This window comes from Camelus ferus, chromosome 2 (assembly GCF_009834535.1).
Source record: "Camelus ferus isolate YT-003-E chromosome 2, BCGSAC_Cfer_1.0, whole genome shotgun sequence".
Lineage (NCBI taxonomy): Eukaryota > Metazoa > Chordata > Mammalia > Artiodactyla > Camelidae > Camelus > Camelus ferus.
The window spans coordinates 80,972,974-80,994,945 of NC_045697.1; the positions used below are offsets into that span (position 1 = coordinate 80,972,974).

General features: G+C 38.2%; 1 protein-coding gene across 4 annotated transcripts in view; it reads left to right on the forward strand.

Annotated features, from left to right (window-relative positions):
• The window catches only part of UGT8 (UDP glycosyltransferase 8), a 73,195-nt gene that overhangs the window by 26,354 nt on the left and 24,869 nt on the right, over nt 1-21,972 (forward strand). The gene's annotated exons all lie outside the window — the stretch shown is intronic.

The following is a 21,972-nucleotide window of genomic DNA, read 5'->3' on the forward strand; positions in this document are numbered from 1 at the left end:
TCTCTATTGCAACCATTTCTACTCTTAAAATCTTGAAAATAGCCACTCAGAACAACAATTGTTCATTTCTAGCTTTGGCCTCTACATACTGAAGAACCTGTCAGGGCCTTGATGAAGAGTAAATCCAGATTTTCTCATCTAGGCATCAAATGAGCACCATCACCGGGCAGAATTTTCTTGTGGGGAAGTAAGATGATCAGAGTGTACAACCTGTAGACTTTTATAACACCTCCATTAGAAGTGTAAATACAAAGTATAAATAATACTTTGATATGATATATTTCACGTAACATGAAAAAACAGAACTTGCCAGATCTTCAGCCCATAAACCCCAGATGCCACTGGTGGAAGCTGCGAGGCGAGCACAGTCCTCTCTGACACCAGCTGTAAAGGATGGGGATTAAGTCCAGTGTGCCTCAGCCATTCGTGAATTCATCCAAGCCCATTTGGAATCCTGGAAATAGTCTCCCAGAGTCACTGTGTGATGTATTACTCCCTTCCTAAAATCAGATGTTAGAAGCAGCTTCTAAAAGACTTGGAAGCAAGTCTGTCTTTCCCTTAACTGAGTGTGTAATAATGTTAGGCAGATCAAGCCCACTCTCTCCAAGTCTTCATCTTCTCCCAGCCAGAGCACCTCCCTTCCTCCTGCTCCTTCGGGTTTTTGTTCGAATGCTGTCTCCCTTCTTCAGGTTGAAGAAGGGATCGATGATAATAAGGAATCTTCTGACTGCCTGTACATTTTTCTTGAGTTGCAGCAGCTTGAACTACACAGCCTAAGCACCAAATACGACTTTATGCTTCGTAAGATAGCATGGGTCCTTACGCCTGTTAGTTTTCACTGCAGTAATCCTCCCCATATCTGTGGCTTCACCTACCCTCGCTCAACCTCTATCACAAAATGTTAAATGGAAAATTCCATAGATAAGCAATTCATAAGTTTTAAATCGCACGTTGTTTTGAGTAGCGTGATGAAATCTCGCAGAGTCCAGCTCTGTCCTGCTCTGTCCTGTCCTGCCCAGAATCCCCAACCATCGACACTGCTCCAGACACCCATCAACATCCTCATGGTTCCATGATCCAGGGTCACTCAGAGCAGACGATTCTCCTTTTTTTTTACTTTTTATTTTTAATTGTATAGTCAGTTTACAATGTTGTGTCAATTTCTGGTGTACAGCACAACGTGATTCTCCTTCTGATGCACTGTCAGAAGGTCAGCAGTACCCTGACTCTGTGTCGCAGTGCCTGCGTAATTAACTTCACCTCACGTGATCACATAGGCATTTTATCATAAGAAGGCTGGGTAGAGTACAGTGAGATATTGAGAGAGAGAGAGATCACATTCACATAACATTTATGACAGTGTATTGTGATCAATTTTATTAATTATTGTTAATCTCATACCGTGCCTAGTTCATAAATTAAAATTCATCACAGGTATGTATGTACAGGGAAAACCTGGTATATATAGGGTTCAGTACTATCTGAGGTTTCAAGCGTCCACTGGGGGGTCTTGGAACATAAACCCTGGAGATCAACAGGGGCTGCTGTGCTTTGTTTTACTTTAAAAGCACCTTTTGGTTTTTGGAGCCTCCTATAAGGTTACTACTCGAAATGTTTTCTGATTTGCCGTGACTTCTAGTTTGACCTTCTTTGTGGGGCTTCCTTGTTCTTTTTTCCTCTTGGGGCTTTCTGTAATGATTCTTTTGAAAATGTGCTATTCATTTACAAGCATTGCCTTGGCTGTGACACTTAGTTCTGTGTCACAGGCAAATACATACATATCCGGCATGTGCCTGCGTTAGGCATGTGGACCTAGATTAGTGTATCGTCATTGAGAGTGGGTTAGGTTATGAGAATGAAGGCCATTTTCATTTTGGTGAGGCATTTACAAAGTTCTTCAATAGAGGGAGTATTTTGAAGAATGATGTGTCTTAAAATTTCTGATATTCCTTACACTAGCGAGGTTTTATGTGCTTAGGAACCCAAGCGTTCCTATTGGGACTTCTCTAGTAGATCTGCCTGATACAGTAAACTATACCTCAGGGTCCTAAAAGTTAATGAGTTTCTCAAATGCCTGTATTATTTACAGGTCGTGGTAGTGACACTAAAATAATAGGGCCCAGCAAGTGGCCACTTAGAACGCATGACTCACTGAACAGCTTAATTGTTAACTACCTCGGTATCTTACACTGGGAGTGGTCTAGGTTTTCCAGATGTCTGGAAGTGATTGGACAGTGGGATTTCATTTCACAACCTGGGATGAAAAGTTAGAGAAATGTCTAAACGGCATTTTTTAGAAGCTTTCATAATGTTGGAGCCTAAAGAAACTCAAGAGAGCATCTGGTTCAGCTCCAGTTCCTCCTCAAAATGCAGCAAGTAGCCCATTCGTTTGTCACGTAGGAGATTAAAAGAGTTTGAGTGTCTCGTCCAAGGCCACACAGAAAGCTTGTGGCTCAGCCAAGTGACATGTGGATTGTTTTGCTATCGATGAGATATTTTGTCAAGATGCCTGTGTCTCTTGTCACTCATTTACTCATTTACACATTTATAGTGTGTGCCGAACTCTGCAGAGACGACAGTTTCTCTAATCTTCATTTGGTATGTCAAAGACTGTGAGGACTTAACTATGAGAGTCAGAAGATAGCATTTGGACTCCTATGATGTTGTAGAGATTTAGTAATAAAGAAATCTGCCACAGTCCCAATGTTTTTGATTACAGTGCTATGTTGGTGTAGAGTGAAGAAATTGCCTGCCTTCATGACAGAATCATTTTTAAATGCCTGTGCCTAACTTATTGTACTATTTAATACCTGGTAGGAGTCCTTAAAATGTGAGGATTAAGGGGAAGAGGTTTAGGTTGGATCATATCCAGATAGTAGCCTATCTCTTTCATTACAGAGTGGTAGAGAACATGATATGAATTCAAAAAGAAAAAAAAGTTGGGAAAAAAAAAGGTTTACTTTGGCCAGGAAGGAGGTCTATAAACATAGATTCCTATTTGGTTAGGTCCTTCAGGTAATAAATGTGAATGAAATAATAATATGTAATAGGGGGTGACTGTAGCTTTTAGTAGTTTGTTTGGTTTTTTTGTGAATCAGAGGGTGTATCATTTATTTATTTATTTATTTATTTATTTATTTATTTATTTATTGCTGCATAAAAAACTACCCCAGAACTTAGTGGCTTAAAACAACATTTACTTTGAGAAGTTTTATTAAGGGGTAAAAACAATACTACCACCGAAGAATAGTACATTTACTTAGGGAGTCTTTCGATGATTAAAATTGAGGTGATGAATTTTAGATGATTTCCCATTGGCTGGAGTGGTCTGGCTCTGCCGGGCGCTTGGTCTCTGCCACTGTTCAGCGTCTACAGCCCTGAACTGTAATTGCACCTAATAGACTGTACCTTAATTACCAGTTTTTTCGCGCGGTTCTCTCCCTAACTGGGGTGTGGATGCCTTAAAGGGTGGATATAATAAGGTAGATAACCTACTTACTCTCCTCTGCCCTGTGTACTTGGAAAATGGTAGCCATTTAAAATTGAATGAATTGCGTCAAATAGAAATAGGTGCCAAAAAAGTAGGTGATTCAGCTAGTACATCAATGTTGTTAGTATTATAACCATTTTTTGTTGATTTCAAATTTACGTCCAGATGCCTTCTCGGTCATTAAGTCACCAAACAATCCAGGCTGAGTTATTTTAATGAATTAGAGTAGCTACCTAAAGTTATCGATACTGAGAAATGGAAATCACCCAGTTGGTGAGCTAAATGGTCTCTCCTGTGTTCCAAATACCCGTGTGAACGAGGGCAGCAGTGCAAGACGGGCCCGCTGTTGTTGCCTGAAAGACGGCTTGGGTGCTGTGACACTCACCTGGTGGACCTCAGAGGTGCCTTACTGCCAGGCTGGGAGTATGAGGGGCATCTTCATTTCACCATTTGTAGAGACATTTTTAATTTGCGGAAACAGTCCTGGTGAGAGATACAGATAAGAGATAAACAGAGATAAGAAAGAGCGTGAGACCAAGAATGGGGTCATGAGATAATCATTGTTTGTCATTTTGTCATTTACCAGAGAGCTCCCTCACAGAGAAAGGTTCTGGGGGAAAAACAGACATTGTGCAACAGATCAAGTTATGAGAAGGAGAATAAAACCAAAAATCAAAAGAGAGACTTTATACTTAGTTTTCACTGAGTAATAAACCATTACTTGTTATTACATATGGTAATGTAATTATATTACATTTATAAGTGCATTGTATGTACACTGCATTGAGTAATAAGCCATTACTTATTATTACATGTGGTAGTGGGAAGCTGACTTCCCCAACAGTAAATAAATGTCTAGGCTGAGTTATGGGACCAGAGTCCTTGGGGTTAACAGACTGATCCCGGATTGCAGCAGTTGTGAAAAACTAAGGCCATTTTAATCAAAAGCCATTTAATAGTATGTTAAATATAAGTTATCTCTTGAAACATAAAGCTAGAGACAGGGTTATAATCATTCTATCATATTGATTAAAGTGCCTCCTTTTAAATAAGTATTTAATCAAAATATATATTTTTATAGTTGGTTCCTTATTTTGAACACCATGGCTCACAAATACTTTTTTAGAATGTGTTCATCCCTGTAGTACCACTGCTCTGTTGGTTGCTATGTGGGGATCCGAAAATGGAGAACTATGATATTTGCAGGAGATGAACAGTTTAATTCTAATTACTGATTCTTAGCTTAAATATTCACAACATAATAGTTGGGCATAAATGCTAGATTCCCTATGGGAACTCATTAATGTAAAATGTTGTTTCAGATAATTCTTGCAAAAGTTAGCCTGAGCTTTTATTTTGTCTTTATCTTGTAGTAAGAAACCAGATTACATGGCTGAGTGAATCTATCCAGGAAGTAAATCAGGCACTGTTGCAACCATCAATAACTTACTGTTCAGTTCACTGATACGGTAATTTTCTAAGCAGCATCGTAGTTTTAAATAGCTTATCAGTTGCTTCTGTAAGCATTATGGGCTTACAAGAGTTTCCTGATACATTAGGAGACCCAAATGTGCAGAATCTGACATGATTTTTAAACACCTTCCTCCGTCTACTATTACGTATTTAACCTTTAGGTGCCCTGCAGAATTGTCCATTTAGATACTAATTCAAACACTGGCAATGTCAAGGGATATATTTTTTGACTATTCATTTTTACAAATGATAATTTTCATAATTTTATTGCTGTTAGCACCTGTTTTTGGTATATTCTTCACAGATACTCTCATTCCAAGCCAAACAGTCTAGTTTTGAAATTAAAATCACTACTGTTAGTGAGTTTGTCAGATCTATTCCTGAGTGCAGACTTTGAAAGAGGAGGGAGTGAGCAGGAGCTTCTGAAAAATCAGCGGCACTGGAGACAGACTACCTAGTTTATAGTTTTGTTTACAGAATTTTTTATACCACTTTCCAGGGGCTGTGGCAAAGTAGCAAAGTGGAAAAACATGGGCCTTTTCAGCCAAAAGGTCTTGGCTTTTCATCTTTTGGCCTTAATAGGTCTCTTTTGGACCAGGCTGGGAGTTGGCCTCGTTAAAATGAGGCCAGCAGTGCTTACCTGAGAGGGTTTGGGCAAACGAGAGCCCTGGTGGTACTTGGGGGTGCTTGCTGTTGCTGTATTGTGATAACTCTTGTCATTGAGGATGAGCTGTGACTGAATCACCGTCCCTTGCTGTTCTCCACATGGCAAATCAAAGAACAGTTTCAGGCGTATAGGAAGGACGTGGAGGAAATATCTTTGGCTTCACTTCTACTCAGGGGTTGATACTTGGTATTTCTACTTCCATCTTGGGGATGTTTATTTAAATCCTTTCTTTCATTCTCTTTCTCACTGAAGTCGAAGAATGACAAGTAAGTGAGATATGCAGACATTAGACTATCTCAGTGTCTTAAGAAATGAGCAGTGGGTAGGGTATACAGCTCAGTGGTAGAGGGCGTGCTCAGCATGCACAAGGTTCTGGGTTCAATCAATACCAACATTAAAAAAAAAAAAAAGAAAGACATGAGCAGAGGCTGAAAAGTCTGTCTTGTAAGGGCAGGAGAATTAAAGAGTAGCCTCCTGGGACTTCTGAATTCTGGCTTCTTTAGGCTTAGTCATATTATCTGTGGTTTTTCTGTCCTTTAAAAGGAGGAGCAGAAACTCCAGCCCTGGTTCTGCTGTCTCCACCCTGGTTCCTTCTCCTTCTATGCATCTCATTCTGGAGGGACCGTAGGGGAAGCTCCAGGCAAATGGCTGCCTGCCTTCTAGCCAGAGTCTATCTGGGTTCCCTTCCACACGGAGGCCCTGCTGAACTAGATGCTAGATTAAGTAACCTATAATCCTCAAAAAAGTGGAAGATTTTCTTCTAAGATCTCGAGCGTAGACTCTGCAGTCAACCTCAGTGTTCATCCTGACTTCTTCCCTCGTCTCTATAGTCTGCCTCAGTCGTAGCCTTTGTATAATCCCTCACACTCAGTGGTATTGTTTCAATCCGAATCCCATCACGTTCTTGTTAAAACACGGATTGTAGGGCCAGAGGTTTGGGATGAATCTCCTAATTTGTAACAAAGTCCCAGGTGATGGTGGTGCTTTTTTGCTGCTGGTCTGAGGACTAAGCATACTCTGGGAACCACTGATTCAGATTCAGACTATCTGTGTGTGGACTGGGTATTTTAATTACATTGTGTGATATATTTTGTATGAGAATGATATTTTTCCTGCTCATTATAGGCTACTCTTCTTCTAGAAAATGATTTTCAGTGTAAATTGTACCAACATAAATATATACACAAATCTAGATTTCAAGAACTAGAAGAGCCCTGGCTTCCATTTTCTGTCTGGAGAGCTCATTACCATACAATTCTGTTTTGTGAAATTACAGTGATGCTGTTGAATTATCAACCCTTGCTTTAATAAGCAGATCTAAATAGGACATCCGTGTGCAGCCATGTTCCTGATAGGCGAGATCTTCAGAACTAATATCCTTTAACTTCTCTCCCTATTTTCACTTGTCTCTACCGCTTTTTTTTTTACAACATTCTAAGAATATTTTATCTCAAGTTAATATACAGCATTGAATCAAAGCAGGCTGTGATTTTAAAGTTTTATTACATAAATGCCTATTTCTAAAATTCTAAGAAATTATATGCCAAAATTATTTTTGTTCTTATGTACAATCTTATATCCAAAATCTAGGAGCAAGCAGAATGTCTTTTACTCTATATTGCTTTCCATAAGTGCTCACTACCCATTGATCATTTTTTGTGTTTATAATATGTCAATACTATGAATACAACAAAATGCAAAAGGGTCTGTTTTTTACACAGGTTTATATCAGCTTGCTTACTCAGGAAATTGACCCTCGAACAACACAGGGTTAGGGACTCCAACCCTCTGCACCCTCGAAAATCCACGTGTAACTTCCATTCGTCTCTATGTATGTATTATCCACAGTTCCTCATCCCTGATGGTATAATACTGTAGTGTTCACTGTTGAACAAAATCTATGTGTAAGTGGATCCACTCAGGTCAAACCCATGTTGTTCAAGGGTCACCTGCATTTTTATATTGTGAGAACTACTTTATCTTTTTTACTGTGGTGGAAGGCATCTTTCTTATAAGTTAGCAAACCCTGAACATGCACATAAGCTTTACACAAGTCCTTGCCTGATAAACCCAGTCTGGACCTGGGCTGAGGGTTGCTTTGTAATGGATATTTCTGTAGCAAGAAAACAGGACAGATAGCCAAAGAGAAATAGGCTTTGAAGGGGTGAGACTTAGGTTTGAGACCCGAACACAACCATGCAGAGGCCGGGTAAAGGAAGAGGAACCTCCAAGAAGTCTGAGAAGTCACAACCAGAGGCAGGAAGCATAACCAGGAAAAAGGGGTGTTTTAGGATCCAAGGGCTGGGTGTTTCAGGAAGGGAAGGTTCACAAGTTATTGCTGCTGAATCGTGTGTTTCCACGTGTTAGTTGGGGATGTATACACGTGGTCATATGTCACTGGACCATTTTAGTTGCTACTGGGTAGATAAATAGAACAGAAAACCAAATTCATGCTCACTTTTAACAGTCAGCCTTGCATTTGCTGCGTCAGATCATTGGTAAAGGTGAAGGAGCACCGGCTAGAACCAAGCAGGTATATACAGTTGACTCTTGAACAACATGGATTTGAACTGCATGGGTCCATTTGTATGTGGATACGGAGGAACCAAGGATACAGAGGGCCGGCTATAAATTATACCGGGATCATAGACTGCAGGGAGGCTTGGCACCCCAGCCCCCAAGTTGTTCAAGGGTCAGCTGCATAGTCACGGTCTCCAGCTAGCCCCTGGGGAGATCACTTTCCCCTCGTGGGCCCGTTTCTTTATCATTAAGCTGTAGGTAGGTGAGTGGGTGGGGATAGGACTGGTTTTTAAAGTTTCTTCCACTTCAGTGATGGTGTGAAATAAAACATTTTGAGCACCATATATACATTAAAACACAGGCTTTCATTCTTAACTTAAAACAGTTTTATTTCTGGTGCAGTTATGATGAAAGAACCAAAGTCAAGCAGACCTCTCTGTAAGTGTATTCTAAGTTCATAGAAGTGCGGGCTTGTAGAGGATGGACGAGGGATAGGTATGGAAGAGTACTGATTTTACAATTTATGTGTGACGAATCTTTGATTTTCAGGTGAGTCATTAAGGGATAATTAGAAATAGTATTAAGAGAAATAACTTTTGCTTTTTCAAAATCTTATGATTAAAAATTCAAACCATCATTTAGTTCTGTTTTGCACAATATAGGGAATATAATTGAATTACCCCTTTTATTGAAGGATATTTTTCTGAACTGTAATCTTAAAGAGAATTTGTAAACATATCAAAGCATACACACCACTTGGTTTCCTCTCACTTTAAAGATTATATCTTTTAAGCTTTTTACGATAGAGAATTTGTGAATGGATTTTGTAAAATACTTTTCTTCTCCAAGGCAAAAATTGAAATAACAGAAAAGTGCTTAAAGCCCTTGCAAATTTGGCTTCATTTTGGTAAAGTGCATACTTAGTTGAATATTGTATAGAGTATTAAAAAAAGGAGATAATTTGCCCCCTGTGCCGCCAAAACTTAAATGTATCAAAACTTGGCTTAGTTATAATTAGAAATATGTGTAAGATTGAGAACAGTCATCTGAGGCACTAAACACAAACCTGTTTTCTGTTAGCAATGCCTTACTAATGCATTTAGGGTTTTTTTTTTTTTCTTTTGACAGCTTATAGTTATTTCAGTTAAATTTTAAGTAACTTACTTCATGAATAAAACTTCAGATGAGGCTCCTTGACTGGATTTTAACAGATTTAAAGGGGAAATTTATACTGGTGTGTGATCTGGGTCACTTTTCTGTTCTGAAGATAGAAAAGTCTCCATTGTTTTAAACTGTTTAGAAGTGTTTGATTTTTATAAGGACTAAAGTTAGGTAAAGATAAAAAGTGAGGCTATTTATCTGCTACTTTATTATGTGCAACCTATATTCAGTTGAATGCAGAAAAGTTCATTTTCCCAAAAAGCATATATGGGCTTCCTGTAATAATGTTTGAATATACATCATTTATCCCTCTAGACTTGCTTAGTAATAATGTCTTTTTTAAACTACGAGGATTTAATGGAAATCATATGTAATATGTCATTTATGTGAGTTAAACTAAATCAGCTACTTAGGAGGTTAGGCTTACTTTGTTTCTAGTCCAAATAGCTTTTCGACAGAGATGACAGATCTGTGTAGCTATCGGCTTTGTTCGCGTGTTGTACATAATCAGTGCTGATACTGGTAACTTTACTTCTTTCAGCTGATTAGGGCCTCAAAAGTTTTATATCCAGTATTTGAGTACTTTTGTTTTTCTCCTTAAAAAGTCAGTATTAGGCACTACTGGTTACTACCAGCTGAAGCCTCACACAGCTGTGTATTTAGCATTTAATCATGCTACGAATTGCTAATTAGGACATCAAACTGGACAAAGCGTACCCAGTGGAGTTGAGACAATACCGTTTTTGTTTGAAGAAACATAAATAAATAATCTTTACGCAGTCGTGGTTTCACCAGTAGGCATCTGTACCGAGTATGGAAAGGAGGCAATCTTTAACAAAATGTTTTAACTCCCTGGGCATAATTTATCAATATCATCCTTTCATAGAAATTTATACTCTTTCTAAAATATGGCCAGCCTTAGTCAGAATGGTCAAGTTTACATGGGGCTTTTTGATTTCTCTTTCTAGTCTGCACTTTTCTTATTCTGCTCCCTTTCAGTAGCCCCCAAACCCTGATATCCACCCCCATGGCCCAAATGCATGAACTCTCTCCTGCTCTCCTCCCTCTGCTTTGTTCCACCTCTAATCTGAACCCCAGGGTAGCACCCTCAGGTTAGCCTTCCTCTGGCTCAGGCTGTCCAGTGCTCCCCAATCCCCTTCTCCTTTTCTCTTTTTAAAACCACCTTGTTTCCAAACCTCAGATGCAGTTACTTAGCTGTAGTCAAGATGAGGACGAAGAAATTTCTTCCATGCTGTGTTCCTGGCTGGTAGCAATTTAACGTATTGCCTTTCTAGGAGTAGTGAATATTTCATACGAAGTCAGAAGTCTAGTGACAGTAAGAATAAGTCAGGAGAATCAATACCAGCCTTGTAATTAGTCTGGTGAGGAAGAGGGCAAGGTAATGGTTCCAGAGAATGAGGGGCACACTCTGGGCGTCCCTAATACCAGTTCTTATCACCCTCTCACTTGGGTGATTATACTCTTAAAGGTTCATACTTACTCCGGGAAGGAGGTAATGCAGCAGTTTTAGCCTTTTACAGCCCAAATCTCATAACCCTGTGAGTTAACAGGTGATAGGAATGTCAGGGGGCCCGACATGGTGCTAATGTCATGGGTGCTTAACACTCAGGGAGATTTCACTCTTCCTTTTCAGTTTGAGAATTAAGCAAGCCAGACAACTGCTGTGTTGAGAAGCTAAGATGTGCAGAAAGTGTTTAAATGCATTGAAAATGTGTAAGTGGCAAAGATTTTCTTGAAAGCTTTACTTGGTTGAGAAATATGCATTTGGGAAAGTAACTAATGACTGCCTAAAATTCAACAGGTACATCCTTCTTAGCTTTAGCTGTTGTTGTTGCTGTGTTTAGCATGTGTAGACTGGCTCTGCTCCACTAATTCATGTTGTCAAAGCTATGTCCGTGTAGTAGCAATAGATTCTGGGATTCAGGATTCTGGGATTCAGTGTCGCATGTCTGCCACTTACTAGTTTTGACATCGTGGGTCTTGTCCCATGAACTTTCCAGCTGCAGTTTTCTTACTTGTCAAACGAGAGGGTTAGTAATATTTTTGTCTGTATTAAAAATGTTCATTGAAGATCTCTTGAAATAACCTTTGTACCTATAAATCACAGAGTATTATATAAAAGTAAAGGATTATTGAACCATTAGGTAGGAGATATACATTATGAATTTTTAGAAATTTATTATTTACCAAAATGAGCTGCATTTTTAAGAGAGCGTGTAGTGGAGGACCAAAGATCTGAGGTTTGATCCGCCGCTCCCACTAACTCCAGTAACACACCGGCTTTCCCTGGCAGTCTTGCTTATCTGGATGATAACCAAGGGCTAAAATCTAAGTCAAAAAGACATTTGGGAAGCCAAAGTAAATGCCAAAATATCTCCAGGAACTAAAATTCGTATACTGACTCACCGTAGAGACCTTCTTCCTCCAGAGTTAATTCACTCTAATTATACACCTTTGAAACAGCTTGCTATTTTATTTCTAAGACTAAGAGTCAAACAAATCAATCGTTCATGTTGGTGCACTGAAAACAGTGAAAAGTCACAATTTAATAACCTGGCAGGAAAAAGAGACCCTTCCAGAGTAAATGTAAGGAGACTACAAGTAGCTCAAAGCGCACAGCCCTCTGGGGCCTTTTAGCGTAGCAGACCCTGAAAGCATCACTCTGTTACAGAGACACAAAAACGTAATTAAGTTCATATGTTTATAATCAGATAATTCTCTGTATAATCAAAGCATGAAGTGTGTAGCATCTCTTATCAGTATGTCCATCAACAGTAGGCCTTCCTGTCTTGTAACCTAAAGTACCCAGAGAGATGCGGTTCACAACAGGCTTCGGGTAGCTTGTACTTGTACTTAAGGAATCCAGAACCACTTCATCAAGATTGGTCCAGTTTATTCATCTGTGAAATGAAGAGCTTCCGCTAAACTAACCTTTAGAATTACAGGCTAAAATATGTTACCTCATGTGTCTCTTCTGCCTGAATAATACTGTTAGTTTTAAAACTCAGCTAGATTTCTTGGTATCAGATTTTCCATAGAGGATATATGGTAAAGAATAGGCTGGTGTGCAGTGCTTGCTTTATTCACTTAAACTAGCCAAAAATGCCTTTTACCTTTAAGATTAGGCCATAAAATAACACTTTAAAATTTTTACTTTTACATTTTTTAATGAATATACACAGAACACTTTTTTTTTTTTAAGAGACTATGTTAGGTTCCAGAAACAGAAGGTTTAGCAAAGTGGGCTTGTGTCCTCAGGGAACTTCAGTGTGGTGAGAGAGACAGATACTAAACTTCTAATCACATTAAATGACATTTGTAAGTGCTACGAAGGAAAACATGGGACCTAAAGAGTGTGGCCTTAGAACCTAGAGTGGCAAATGGCCCCAAGGATGTTCCACTGTAGTTTTTCTATCCCTGGGTTCTAGATCTATGCTGCAATGCTTACTGGGTAAGACCACCACCTTATAATAAGACCCTCTGGGGAGCCCAGAACTAAAGCTCTTCCGAAGGAGTAGTAATGCAAAGCTCAGGTTAGGCCAATTTGGGGCCATCCATCTGTCCCTCCTTCCACTTCTGTCCCTCTTTTCCTTCCTCTGCCACCCTTCTATAATAATTTATTGAGGGTCACCATGTATGAGGGACATTTTAAAACTCATCTCCTTTAACAGGAAGTGGGACCTCCCTCTGCTACCCCTGTGGCTGAGGTTGTAGGTCGTTCTGATGTTTAGTTCCTGCTGAATGTTCTCTACTTATTGGAAAGTTACTCTCTCCCATAAGCTGCTTGTTTGAGTGGTGAATTCTCTTTGTCATTTTTCTATCTCACCAACTTTTATAGGTTGATTGTCACCTGCACATCCACCCTTTGGTCCAGCTGCCCTTCTTAGATATCTTACTGCAGAAGATTTTCCTAAGCTTCCATCCCAAGCTCACTGAGGCTCTCTAGGTCTCACAGACTTTCCTAATCTCCCTTGAGAACGTTACTTCATCCTTATAGAAGAAAATGCCTCGTCCTTCTTACCTAGATCCTTTGTTTATTCACTCATTTCCTTATTGAGCAATATTTGTTGATCACCTGCCTTGTGCGAGATACTCCATTCGATGCTGAGGAAACAATAAAATGTCATAGTCCCCTAAACCTCCAAAGATCTTATGTGTGACCTGTAAGTTTTATAGCACATTGGGATTTCAATGCTGGTTCCACTTGGGAAAGAAAACCCCAGGTGGGAGGAAAAGACAGCCATCTCTGGCTCTCTGCCACCCTCTTTATCAGATTCCATTCACTTAGTTCTTTCCTTCATTAGGTCTGTTGGCAAATATTTATTGAGTGTTGGGCGTTAGTCTAAATGCCATGGCCAAGTAGTGTGTTAACCATGCCCTTCTTTAAAGGAACTGGAAGAGGCTGCCATCCCGAAACCTGACCTTATGGGCACTCTGATGTTGAACATGGACTTTCACGTCACCGTTATACCTCGGCACACAGTTGAGGCAGAGAGTGGAACTGGGATTATGTGCTGAGAAAGTAGTGCTGGGAAAGGCAGGCCCCCTGGGCTTTAGTTAATATGGAATGAAGAATCTGTGCCCTGTAATCGTTCCCATTTCTTTATTTTGCCTTTTCTTCTATTTTCCCTTGACTTTCCCCATAAGACCCAAGCACCATTACTTTTGGAAACCATCTTTGCTGGAACTGGAACTAAGGAGGCCGCCTGGTACTGGAATGGGCACAGGCGTTAAGGCCAGGCAAACCTGTTTTAATCGTGGTTTCACTATTACTAGTCTTAGGTTACTGGGCAAGTTATTTAATTCCTCTGAACCTCAACTTTTTTATTCATGAAATAAGAAAAATAATTCCATTGTAAAAATAAACCCGATCAATTGTAAGTACTTGGCACATGCAGACTTATTTTCCCTTGGTTGCCTAACATTGTCTTCCAGACAGAGCTGGCGGGAGGGAAAGGGGATCTCAGGTCAGCAGTGACTGGAACGGAGATGGCGGGTGCTTTGTTCGATGCATGGAACATATTGTTGACTTTACCTGCATGTGACATTGACTTCACTTTGCTTTGCACTGTTTCGATCTCATAGATTGATCATTTTCATGTAAAGAAACATTCTAAGGACTTTGCTTAGAAGAGAAGCACTCCTCAGGTTCCTACGCCTGTGACAGTCTTCAGGAGGAATACACGTATGGCTGTGGACCTCAGCAGATGCTAGCTGCCATCCCAAATAAATGAGTGTTATCAAAAATAGTGTTAAAAAATGATGTCCTAGGGCCATGTATTCCTGGATTTTATTTAATTCAAAAATGTATCCTAGAAAATATCACTCTATAAAAAAGCCCTGAATTTTGTGGCACTTTAATCATTGTGGTCCATCTTAATTTCTGTGGAAAAAATTTTGCTAAACTTTTGACTGTTGCTGTGTTCAAAAACATAACAAGCAAAATCTAAATTCAAAAGCTAAAATTAATAAGCCTTTAGAGGGTTAAGGATGAAGTTTGGATTAAAATTTTTCTTTGTGAATCTTTGTCAACTGATAATCAATTAATGAAAAAGGAAGCCCAACTGTTTGCAGCTTTGCCATCTTCCTCGATAATAGTGTTACTTTAAAATTCAGCATCATTTTTAGTTTATTCCTTCCCTTTCTTCCAACCATGTGAGACATCTGTCCCTCCTTGTTCAATCTCATTTTGTTTCTATTGCCGTAAACAAAGCAGTACTTGAATTTGGATTGTGTTAAATTTTGGTCTGGTGACTGTTCTAAAGGACCCAGTCATAGATTCCAGTTCATACGAGTGATGAGAAAGCAATGTCTTATCTAAAATTATTTGGTGTAGAAAATCTTCATAATAGAATGTTAGTTTAAAAGATAAAAAGAGAAAAAGGATATTTGTCTACAAACCTCAGCAGATATCAGATGCAGATTTATTCACACATATTTCTATGACTGGTGTTATAATGAGATTAAGACCCCAAGTGTTTTGATGATATTTACTGATTCATAAAATGAGTTTAACCACTGAAAAAAATTTACACAAAAATGAGACAGGAGGACGGAGGAAAAAACTTTATTAAATATTTTAAAGACTTTATTTTTCAGAGCGGTTTTAGGCTCATAGCAAAATTGAGATTTCCCATATACCCCTTGCCCCTGCACATGCGTAGCCTCCCCCATTATCAACACCCCACCCCAAAGTGGTACATTTATAACAATTGATGGGCCTACGTTGACACATCATAATCCCACACAGTTCCTGATTTACATTAGGGTTCACTCTTGGTGTTGCACATCCTATGAGTTTTGACAAATGTGTAATGACATGTATGCATCATTATAGTATCATACAGAGTAATTTCACTGCCCGAAAATTCTGCACCCTCTATCTATTCACCCACCACGCCCCCACCGACCCCTAGCAACCACTGATCTTTTTTTTACTATCGCTATAGTTTTACCCTTTCCAGAATTGAATGTACTTGAAATCTTGTAGTATGTAGGGTTTTCAGATTGGCTTCTTTTACTAAAGAACATGCATTTAAGATTCTTTTATGCCTTTTTACAGCATAAAAGAGAGCTAATTTCTTCTTATCACTGAATAATATTCCATTGTCTGGATGTACCACAGTTTATTTACCCCTTACTTACTAAAGCACATGTTGGTTGCTTCCAAATTTGGGAATGATGATTAAGCTGCTGTAAATATCCATATGCAGGTTTTTGGGTAGATATAAGTTTTCAGCTCTTTGGGGTAAGTACCAAGGAGGAGTACAGTTGTTGAATCGTATAGTCAGAATATTTTCAGTTGTATAAGAAACTGCCGTACTTTCTTGCAAAGTGGCTGTACCATTTTGCATTCTCTCCAGCAATGAATGAGAGTTGCTGTTGTTCCACATCCTTGTCGGTACTTGGTATTGTCAGTGTCCGGATTTTGGCCATTCTGACAGATGTGTAGTGGTGTCTCATTGTTGCCATTTGTAATTCCCTGATGACATTTGATATGGGGAATCTTTTCATATGCTTATTTGCCATCTGTATATCTTCTTTAGTGAGATTTCTGTTCAAATCTTTGACCTCTTTTTAAATTAGGTTGTTCATTTTATTGTCCTTTATCCATCTTTTGCATTTTCTCCAAAACTGTAGCTTGTCTTCTTATTCTCTTAAAATTATTTTTCATAGAGCAGGAGATTTTAATTTTAATGAAGTCCAACTTATCAATTCTTTCTTTCTTGGATCATGGCTTTGTTGTTGTATCCCAAAATTCATCAATATACCCAAGGTCATCAAGGTCTTCAGGCCCTATGTTATCTTCTACAAGTTTTGTATTTTTGTGCTTTACATTTAGGTTTGTGATCCATTTTGAATTAATTTTTGTGAATGGTGTAAGATCTGTGTCTAGATGCATTTTTTTTTCATGTGGATGTCCAGCTGTTCTAGCACCATTTGTCGAAGAGACTGTCTTTGCTCCACTCTGTTGTCTTTGCTCCTTTGTCAAAGAGCAGTTTGTGGGTCTATTTCTGGGCTGTCTGTTCTGTCACATTGACCCACTGGTCTACTCTTTTGCCAGTACCATACTGTCTTGATTACTATAGCTTGACAGTAAGCCTTGAAGTCAGGAAGCATCAGTTCTCCAGTTTTGTTCCCCTCCTTAATATTATGTTGGCTATTTTGGGTCTTCTGCCTCTTCATATAAACTTCAGAATCAGTTTGTTGAAATCTACAAGATAAGTTGCTGGAATTTTGATGGAATTGCATTGAATCTATAGATCAAGTTGGGAAGAACTAACATCTTGACCGTATTGTCTTCCTTTCCATGAACATGCAATATCTCCCTATTTATCTAGTTCTTTGATTTCTTTAATCAGAGTTGTATACTTTTTCTCATACAGATCTTGTACATATTTTGTTAAATTTATAACTAAATGTTTCATATTTGGAGATGCTAATTTAAATAATATTGTGTTGTTCACTTCAAATTTCACTTGTTCATTGCTGTATATGGAAAGGTGATTGACTTTTGTCTATTAACTTTGTGTCCTGAAACCTTGACATAATCATTATTAGTTCCAGGAGTTTTCTTGTTGTTTCTTTTGGATTTTCTAATCAACATATCGTCTGTGAACAAAGACAGTTCTATTTCTTCCCTCCCAGTCTGTGTATTTTTTATTTCCTTTTCTTATTGCATGGCATTCCCATACAATGTTAAAAAGGAGGGGACATCCTTGCCTTTTTCCTGATCTTAGTTGGAAAGCTTCTAGTTTCTCACAATTAAATATGATGTTAGCTGTATGGTTTTTGTAGATATTCTTTATCAAGTTGAGAAGGTATTTCTCTAATTTACTAACAGTTTTTATCATGAACGGGTGTTAGATTTTGTCAAATGCTTTTACTGCATATATTGATATGGTCATGTGATTTTTTTCTATTTTAGCCTGTTAATATGATAAATTACGTTGTTTTATTTTTGAATGCTGAACCAGCCTTGCGTGCCTGAGATTCTATTAGATTTTTTAGAGCCTAAAACAGTCGCAACTAAGCTTGAAGGAAATATGGGGTCTAAATTTCTCCATTACCTATTTGTCTTCTCATCTTCATTTACAATTTGACAGAAAAAGGGAAAATTTGTAGTCAGTATTTTTCCATCCATCTGTGTACTGAAAGATATTACAACATGACTGGATAATATAAAAAGTGAACTTGAAATGTTACAAGGTGAAATTTAATAGGTTTTAAGTGTGGAAATTTCTATTAAAGGGAAAGAAATAAGCATCAATAAGAGGAGGAAATGGGCCCATTATGTCTTGTAAGGTAGTAGATAGGGGAGTTCCCACTAACAGTCTTCTCTTGTTAAAATTGTTAACGTGGCCCCCATGTATTTAATAGAATTGTGAGGTCAGATGCACTAATGGCTGGTGGAAAGATTATGAGCTTTTTCAACTTACATTAACCTTGGTGGAATTTTTTTTTAAGCCATTTATATTTTTGAGATATTGGAACTTTGAGCCTGCAGTGTTTTTCATCTATATAAAGGGGAAACTATCTACCTTATGGTGATAGTTTGCTGTTTAAATAGGATAGTAGAGTAGGTAAAGCACATATTTAATGCCGTGCCCAGCTGTATACTAGGCATACAGTGACCGATAGATATTAGCTGATAGTAAGATGAACATACTGTTATATGTTTAGTTAGAATTTTATTGGTTTGTTCTTTTCAACATGAGATTCTTTAGCTAAACCTGTTCCTTTTACCAGCTTATTGGGCCATGAATATTTTGCTTCCTGAGCCCACTTCTCTATTTTCACTTGAACAAGCAGCTGTGTAATGAATCACCCAGTATGGACAGCTGAATAAACTGGCACTCAACAATTCAGTAAATAAGACGCCATTTTTTTCATTTCTCCTTTCTCTCTCATAGCTGTCTTACTGTGTAAACAACAGGATTTAAGTTTGCTGTTTGACTTTCTGTTGGTATAAGAGAAAAATGTATTTATTAAAAAAAAAAATGTTGTTTTAAAGTCCCATAAAAGGAGAACTCACAGGAAAAAATAAATATGATGGAATTGTCTAAAGACACATTTTCTTATTGCATTTAAAGAAATTCTCTTTAATGCAAAATATGGTGCTTTTCTTTTGTATTATTCTGTTGGCCTCTGAGATAAGATACGTGATATCTGATAAGCATCACTCTGATTAAAGTTAGAAACAGCTGCCCTTTTAAAGGATTATTTTTCTCCAAAATATGAAATCATTTTGGGTGGTTTTAAAAGAAAAACAAAAAACCTTTTTTGTTGTTCTTGTTATTCTCATGGTATTTTAAGTTTGTATAATTTTGGTTTAATGTCAAGGTAAAAACTGTGAAAGGGCAGGGCCCAGTACTTAAGATGCATGGTCACATTCTCTCTGCCTTTTTTGTTTAAACATTAAGTTATGAAAACAATTCTGGATGCAAGATGATGGCAGTGGCATCAAAAGCAGCTTCTAGGCCATTAGGCACTCACGTTCTGGAGGATGGAAAGAAATGCTGTAAACGTGAAGTTTAAATTTTAATAGTTACACAGTTGTTGGTGAATGATAAAGCATCCAGGTAAGGTAGGTGACGTGTAACTACAGTTGGGACAATTAGATGGGAAAATCCTTGGTGGCAGGGGGAGTCCTGAGCCATGGGGTAACAGGTAGAAGTGGTTACGTGTTTTGTGATATTCCATTTGGTACTCGTAAAAAGGCACTTGTGAGTCTTAGAAAAAATTTTCTAAGTGAGGTTTTCCTGAGTGAGGTTAATATTACTTGACTATTACTTAAGGAGCTTCTTCATGGCATTATTGTAGTGTAAGGTACTGTTTCACAAACAAATAAATAAATCACTCAAACTTTATTTCCTACTGCTAGTGCTGAGCTGGGAATTTGGCAGATACACAGGAGGTACTCAGTGAGTCTCTTAGATGCATGAATGCATTTGTAACTTTTATGTTAGTTGCTTGGATGGAAACTAAGACTTTAAGCATAATATATGCAGTTATAGAACGGAAATCCCTTTGGTTAACTCAGGCATTCTTTTTAAATATTCTGTCGGAAGCTCTTGAAAGCCACAACACGTCAAAAAAGAAATACATATTTCTTAAACTCCTTCAATGCATCTTTCTTTCTGGTTTCAACAAATACTGGCAGTTCTTTCTTGGACATGTTTTTTGTCCCTTTCCGTTCCTTTTTTTTCTCCACTCGCATTTTCTGCAAATTGAAATGACCTCATGTGTGAATAATTATAGAGCCCGCTAACCTGTTTCCCAGGCTTCACCCTTCAGTCACTTCTTCTCTGAACCTGATCCTCTCTAAAATCAATGACTAATTAATCTTCAAGCAAGACAGCACTGTTATTTCTCTCTTGACAATTCTGTGTGGGTCCCATACATAAACGATCAAGTTCAAAAGCCTGAAACTTGCAGTCAGGCCTACCTGCTTCCTTGTCTTTCTCATTTTATTCCTCACGAGTCACACACAGCTAATCTGGTCCCCATTGTCAACACCACTCCATCTGAGGACCCTTAGGGCTATTCCTGGACCCTTAGGTACCTTTATAAGAATGTCATGATCTCTGTTAGCACATTGTAATGAATCGCAATGACTTATTTACTCATCTTTCTTTCACTGGACTGTGAGTTTCTTGAGGTAGACATCGTGTTTCATCATTTTTTCACCCCTGGAGTTAGAATATTGTAGGCCTTCCATAAATATACACCGAATGAATGAGTTAATGCAACTTACAATTTGTGGTCTGTGCATTTTAAAATCTTTCTTTTCCTAAGATGTCCTATCCTTACTTAATGCCTATTAAAATTGCATATCTCCTTCTTTATTTTGTTCAGCTAGAGCTTGGCAAGTATTACTAAGAAAGGAGAGAATGTAGATACTACTAGGCAACTATCAGTCTCTCCTACAATCTTGTACCTTCGTTTATTTTATTATAAAAAAAGGATATTAACATTATATATGGATAAAGATGACCATTCTAGGATAATGCATTCATTTTATGGTTTTATGGTGTGTATTCCCTCTTACACCTGGCTGTTCTCACTTTGAGAAGTACAGCTTTACATGTGACTCTAAAATCAGTAAACACCGCTTTAAAGTGTTATGTGAACTGTTAATTAAAAGCAGCAATGTTTTGGACCACTGGGTTTTTTGTTTTGTTTTGTTTTTTGACTACATTGGATCGGAATGCAGTGATTTTTCCCAAGCTCAGCTGGAGATTCTGCATTTACCCTGAGGACCTGATGTGTAGGGATCACTGGTTCCTCTCTTCCCAGATGCTAAATTCTTTGCTGTGATTCCAACTGTGTGGTCACATTTACTGACTTTGGAGTTGCATTATTTCACAATGACTAGCAATTGGCCATCCTTGGAACCCTTTTTCTTACCACCTTATCTGCATGTTCTCCTGGAGTAGATTACAGTATTACAAATAGCATGTTTGGGTAATTTTCCCACATTCACATTTCTCTTATGCATGAGGTGTTTTTTTAAGAATCATATGCTTTGACGCAAGCTGTGTACAGCTACTGCATACAAATATATTTAAGTTAATTTGTCCATTTTTTCCTTTAAATTGATGTATGTCCATTCTTATGTTTTTATGAAACACTTAGTCCAATATTGTGACTATGATTTCTAATTTCATTAGAAGACTTTCCTTTTGGGTGTTGATTTTGACTTTTGGTTGTTGATTTTTCATCTACTTTGAGGGTTATTCAGTTTGTCAGAATCAACTGTCAGGTAACAGGAATCTAAGATGAGCTCATAAACTCAGGGTTTCCTTTTTGTTTTTTTAACCTTTGAGCCTACTGGCACCTACTCTTTAACTGACCTTGTTCATTTCTTGCTTTTCCATAGAAAGGATTTTTTTTTTCTCCTGTAGATATTCAAGTTCTCTTTCTATTCAGCAACATCTTTCTTACTGCCTTTTTTCCATTGAACATGTCCTTCCCTTTGCCCCAAAAGTCCTTTTCCACTCCACTATTTTCTGTCTCTAATATCATAAACTTTCCTACCTGAAACTCACCTCTTCAGAAACTCCTTACTTGATCAATCCTGGAGAAATCTGATCTCTGCTTGACTCAGTATTTCTTCTGTACTTTTGTTCTCTGTTTG